The following is a 4728-nucleotide window of genomic DNA, read 5'->3' as shown; positions in this document are numbered from 1 at the left end:
CCCCAAACAAAACACAACACAACAAGACAAAGCAAAACATCCTCATTGCCATCTCCCTCTCACTTCCACGTACCAGGGGCACGAGAGGGAGAGCAGGAGAGAGAGGGGGAGGCAGGGAGGGAGGGACTCGCTCCGGACACAGGTCCCCCCGTACGACCCCCTGCGCGCACACACCCCAAACAAAACACAACACAACAAGACAAAGCAAAACATCCTCATTGCCATCTCCCTCTCACCTCCACGTACCAGGGGCACGAGAGGGAGAGCAAGAGAGAGAGGGGGAGGCAGGGAGGGAGGGACTCGCTCCGGACACAGGTCCCCCCGTACGACCCCCTGCGCACACACCCCAAACAAAACAAAACACAACAAGACAGAGCGAAACATCCTCATTGCCATCTCCCTCTCACCTCCACGTACCAGGGGCACGAGAGGGAGAGCAAGAGAGAGAGGGGGAGGGAGGGAGGGACTCGCTCCGGACACAGGTCCCCCCGTACGACCCCCTGCGCACACACCCCAAACAAAACAAAACAAAACAAGACAAGACAAAGCAAAACATCCTCATTGCCATCTCCCTCTCACATTGCATGACAATGTGAGGGCCCTAGCTGTGAGCTGGGCCTCGTGCCCCTGGTAGGTAGAAAATACTTGACTGTGACCGGCAGGGGCACGGGAGCCGAGATCCGGTGTAAGTAGGGGGGAACCCTGCCTCGGGGATGCCACTGCTGGTGCTGGCACCAGTAGTGGCTGTACACATGTCCCGATGGGACACACGTATGGCTAGATGTGAGCTGGGCCTCGTGCCCCTGGTAGGCGGAATATACTATACCCTCACCAACGGGGGCACGGGACCGTGATCGGGTGAGAGAAGGGCGAAACACTGCCTCGGGGCTGCCACTGCGGGTGCAGGCACCCGTAGTGGCCGTACTCACGTCCTGACGGGAAGCACGCATGGCTAATTGTGAGCTGGGCCTCGTGCCCCTGGTAGTCGGAATATACTTCACTGTGACCCACAGGGGCAAGGAAGCCGAGATCCGTTGTTAGAAGGGGGGAACCCTGCCTCGGGGCTGCCACTGCGGGTGCAGGCGCCCGAAGTGGCCGTACTCACGTCCTGACGGGGCACACGCATGGCTAGACGTGAGCTGGGCCTCGTGCCCCTGGTAGGTAGATAATACTTCACTGTGACCGGCAGGGGCACGGGAGCCGAGATCCGGTGTAAGTAGGGGGAAACACTGCCACGGGGATGCCACTGCTGGTGCAGGCACCCGCAGTGGCCGTACCCATGTCCTGTGGGGGCCATTACATAGCTAGTTGCGAGCTGGGCCTCGTGCCCCTGGTAGTTGGAATATACTTCACTGTGACCCACAGGGGCACGGAAGCCGAGATCCGTTGTAAGTAGGGGGGAACCCTGCCTCGAGGCTGCCTCAACAGGCACAGGCACCCGCAGTGGCCGTACTCATGTCCTGAAGGGGCACACGCATGGCTAGATGTGAGCTGGGCCTCGTGCCCCTGGTAGGTAGAAAATACTTCACTGTGACCGGCAGGGGCACGGGAGCCGAGATCCGGTGTAAGTAGGGGGAAACACTGCCACGGGGATGCCACTGCTGGTGCAGGCACTAGTAGTGGCTGTACACATGTCCTGATGGGACACAAGCATGGCCAGTTGTGAGCTGGGTCTCGTGCCCCTGGTAGGTGGAATGTACTTTATGGTCACCGACAGGGGCAAGAGAGCCGAGAGTCGGTGTAAGCAGGGGGAAACACTGCCTCGGGGCCTCTCACTACAGGCATAGGCGCCCGTAGTGGCCGTACCCATGTCCTGTGGGGGCCATTACATAGCTAGTTGCGAGCTGGGCCTCGTGCCCCTGGTAGTTGGAATATACTTCACTGTGACCCACAGGGGCACGGAAGCCGAGATCCGTTGTAAGTAGGGGGGAACCCTGCCTCGAGGCTGCCTCAACAGGCACAGGCACCCGCAGTGGCCGTACTCATGTCCTGAAGGGGCACACGCATGGCTAGATGTGAGCTGGGCCTCGTGCCCCTGGTAGGCGGAATATACTACACCCTCACCAAGGGGGGCACGGGAGCCGTGATCGGGTGAGAGAAGGGCGAGACACTGCCTCGGGGGTTGCCACTGCGGGGGCCGTACTCACGTCCTGACGGGAAGCACGCATGGCTAGTTGTGAGCTGGGCCTCGTGCCCCTGGTAGTCGGAATATACTTGATGGTCACCTACAGGCCCACGAGAGCCGATCTCCAGAGTGAGTAGGTGGAAACACTGCCTCGGGGCTGCCACTGCTGGTGCAGGCACCAGTGGTGGCTGTACACATGTCCTGATGGGACACAAGCATGGCCAGTTGTGAGCTGGGTCTCGTGCCCCTGGTAGGTGGAACGTACTTTATGGTCACCCACAGGGGCAAGAGAGCCGAGAGTCGGTGTAAGCAGGGGGAAACACTGCCTCGGGGCCCCCACTACAGGCATAGGCACCCGTAGTGGCCGTACCCATGTCCTGTGGGGGCCATTACATAGCTAGTTGCGAGCTGGGCCTCGTGCCCCTGGTAGTTGGAATATACTTCACCGTGACCCACAGGGGCACGGAAGCCGAGATCCGTTGTAAGTAGGGGGGAACCCTGCCTCGAGGCTGCCTCAACAGGCACAGGCACCCGCAGTGGCCGTACTCATGTCCTGACGGGGCACACGCATGGCTAGATGTGAGCTGGGCCTCGTGCCCCTGGTAGGCGGAATATACTACACCCTCACCAAGGGGGGCACGGGAGCCGTGATCGGGTGAGAGAAGGGCGAGACACTGCCACGGGGCTGCCACTGCGGGTGCAGGCACCCGCAGTGGCCGTACTCACGTCCTGACGGGAAGCACGCATGGCTAGTTTTGAGCTGGGCCTCGTGCCCCTGGTAGGCGGAATATACTTGATGGTCACCTACAGGCCCACGAGAGCCGATCTCCGGAGTGAGTAGGTGGAAACACTGCCACTACGGGGCTGCCACTACAGGCACAGGCACCCGTAGCGGCAGTACGCGTGTCCTGGCGGGGCACACGCATGGCTAGATGTGAGCTGGGCCTCGGGCCCCTGGTAGGCGGAATGAACTTTGCTGTCACCAACAGGGGCACGGGGGCCGAGAGCCAGTGTAAGCAGGGGGAAACGTTGCCTCGGGACTGCCACTACGAGCGCAGGCACCCGCAGTGGCCGTACGCATGTCCTGACCGGGCACACACATGGCTAGATGTGAGCTGGGCCTCGAGCCCCTGGTAGGCGGAATGAACTTTGCTTTCATCAACAGGGGAAAAGGAGCCGAGATTCAGTGTATGAAAGGGGGGAAACACTGCCTGGGGACTGCCAGTCCGGAGGCAGGCACCCGTAGTGGCTGCACACATGTACCGACGGGTCAGACACACGGCCAGCTGTGAGCTGGGCCTCGGGCCCCTGGTAGGCGGAATGAACTTTGCTGTCACCAACAGGGGCACGGGGGCCGAGAGCCAGTGTGAGCAGGGGGAAACGTTGCCTCGGGACTGCCACTACGAGCGCAGGCACCCGCAGTGGCCGTACGCATGTCCTGACCGGGCACACACATGGCTAGATGTGAGCTGGGCCTTTGGGCCCCTGGTAGGCGGAATGAACTTTGCTCTCATCAACAGGGGGAAAAGGAGCCGAGATTCAGTGTATGAAAGGGGGGAAACACTGCCTGGGGACTGCCAGTCCGGAGGCAGGCACCCGTAGTGGCTGCACACATGTGCCGACGGGTCACACACACACACAGCCAGACGTGAGCTGGGCCTCGTGCCCCTGGTAGGCGGAATATACTTGATGGTCACCTACAGGCCCACGAGAGCCAATCTCCAGAGTGAGTAGGTGGAAACACTGCCTCAGGGCTGCCACTACAGGCACAGGCACCCGCAGTGGCCGTACGCATGTCCTGACGGGGCACAAACATGGCTAGAAGTGAGCTGGGCCTTTGGGCCCCTGGTAGGCGGAATGAACTTTGCTCTCATCAACAGGGGGAAAAGGAGCCGAGATTCAGTGTATGAAAGGGGGGAAACACTGCCTGGGGACTGCCAGTCCGGAGGCAGGCACCCGTAGTGGCTGCACACATGTGCCGACGGGTCACACACACGGCCAGCTGTGAGCTGGGCCTCGTGCCCCTGGTAAGCGGAATACACTTTACCGTCACCAACAGGGGCACGGGGGCCGAGAGCCAGTGTAAGCAGGGGGAAACACTGCCTCGGGACTGCCATGGCAGGCTAGGGCCCATGTAGTGGCTGTACACATGTCCTGACGGGAGCCTCCGTCGCCAGCAGGCCAGCCAGCCGGCCGGCCAGCCAGCCAGCCAGCCAGCCAGCCAGCCAGCCAGCCAGCCAGCCAGCCAGCCAGCCAGCCAGCCAGCCAGCCCTGCGCACCTCTCACACCAGGGCACCCACGCAAAGATGGACCCCCAGAGGACCACCCTGGCATTGGGAGCCTGCCTCCCTCCTCCGCCAGCCAGCCAGCCCTGCTCACCTCACGAACCCGTGCACCCACACTTAAGCCACCCTCCGCGGACTAAACCCCACAGCCCCGGCCCCAGGAGCTCCGCGCCCCTGGTAGTCGGACGGGGAAGGAGCCGTGCTGTAGTGTCCCTGGCCCTGGACCTGCAACACGGAGGGGGGAAGCCTCGTACGCCTCTTTGCCTCCATACTCCCTCCCTACCCTGGCACCGCTCACACCCGCACCCCCTGGGACCA

The sequence above is a fragment of the Halichoeres trimaculatus genome, unplaced genomic scaffold (genome assembly GCF_033239565.1).
Source record: "Halichoeres trimaculatus isolate MK-OKI-2021-1 unplaced genomic scaffold, fHalTri1.1 fHalTri1_scaffold_25, whole genome shotgun sequence".
Taxonomy (NCBI): Eukaryota; Metazoa; Chordata; class Actinopteri; order Labriformes; family Labridae; genus Halichoeres; species Halichoeres trimaculatus.
Note: the sequence above shows the minus strand (reverse complement) of the source record.